This window comes from Salvelinus sp. IW2-2015, unplaced genomic scaffold (genome assembly GCF_002910315.2).
Source record: "Salvelinus sp. IW2-2015 unplaced genomic scaffold, ASM291031v2 Un_scaffold4933, whole genome shotgun sequence".
Lineage (NCBI taxonomy): Eukaryota > Metazoa > Chordata > Actinopteri > Salmoniformes > Salmonidae > Salvelinus > Salvelinus sp. IW2-2015.
The window spans coordinates 170,171-171,946 of record NW_019946202.1 but is presented as its reverse complement, the minus strand read 5'-3'; positions in this window follow the sequence as shown (position 1 = coordinate 171,946).

The following is a 1,776-nucleotide window of genomic DNA, read 5'->3' as shown; positions in this document are numbered from 1 at the left end:
GCACTACAAACGATTATGTTAGGTCACCACAAAACCACAATAAGCACAGCCATTTTTCCAGCGAAAGATAGCTTTCACAAAAACCAGAAATAGAGAAAATGAATCACTAACCTTTGATTATCTTCATCAGATGACACTCATAGGACTTCATGTTACACAATACATGCATGTTTTGTTTGATTAAGTTCATATTTATATAAAAAATCTGAGTTTACATTGGCTCGTTAGATTCACTAGTTGCAAAAACATCAAGTGATTTTGCATAGCCACATCGTTTCAACAGAAATACTCATCATAAATGTAGATGATAATACAAGTTATACACATGGAATTATATATATACACCTCTCCTTAATGCAACCGCTGTGTAAGATTTCAAAAAAACTTTACGGAAAAATAAACCATGCAATAATCTGAGACGGAGCTCAGTACAATAGCTAAATTAGCCGACTTGTGGCTCAACAGAAACCAGAAAATACATGATAAATGTTTCCTTACCTTTGATGAATTCATCAGAATGCAGTCCTAGGAATCCCAGGTCCAGAATAAATTCTTGATATGTTCGATAATGTCCATTATTTATGTCCAATTAGCTACTTTGGGATTGTTTACCATACGCCCAACCCAAAGTCGTAAAGCGCGTCCACTACCGTCCACTATAACGTGACGAAATGTCCAAAAGTTCCGAAACAGTCAGTAGAAACATGTCAAACGATGTACTGAATCAATCTTAAGAATGTTGTTAACATACATCTTGAATAATGTTCCAACCGGAGAAATAGATTGACTTCAGCTGACCAATGGAACGGAGCTGCCTCTCAGGTGAACGCGCCTCTTCAATGCGTGATCACCTCGTGACAGTGGTCACTAATTCCTGTCTCCTTCGGCCCCCCTTCACATTAGAGTCTCATCAATAACTCATCAATATCTCGCTGTAATTTCAATGAGAGCTTGGTTGAAAATCTGGCACCGCCAGAAAAAATACAAACAGGAAGTGGAACTTCTCAGGTTTTTGCCTGCCATGTGAGTTCTGTTATTCTCACAGACATAATTCAAACAGTTTTAGAAACTTCAGAGTGTTTTCTATCCAATACTAATAATAATATACATATATTAGCAACTATGACATAGGAGCAGGCCGTTTACTCTGGGCACCTCTGTGCACCTTTCATCCAAGCTACTCAATACTGTCCCTGCAGCCATAAGAAGTTAAAGTGGCTAGTGATACATTTTTTTTACATCAATTTCCATTATTAAAGTGGCTGGAGTTGAGTCAGTATGTTGGCACGCAGCACTGAATGTTGTGGTGGCTGTTTAACAGTCTGATGGCCTTGAGATAGAAGCTGTTTTTCAGTCTCTCGGTCCCTGCTTTGATGCACTGTACTGACCTCGCCTTCTGGATGATAGCGGAGTGAACAGGCAGTGGCTTGGGTGGTTGATGTCCTTGATGATCTTTATGGCTTCCTGTGACATCGGGTGGTGTAGGTGTCCTGGAGGGCAGGTAGTTTGCCCCCGGTGATGCGTTGTGCAGACCTCACTACTCTGGAGGCTTACGGTTGTGGGCAGAGCAGTTGCCGTACCATGCGGTGATACAGCCGACAGGATGCTCTCGATTGTGCATCTGCAAAAGTTTGTGAGTGCTTTTGGTGACAAGCTGAACTTCTTCAGCCTCCTGAGGTTGAAGAGGCGCTGTTTCGCCTTCTTCACAACGCTGTCTGTGTGGGTGGACCAATTCAGTTTGTCCGTGATGTGTATGCCGAGGAAATTTAAACTTCA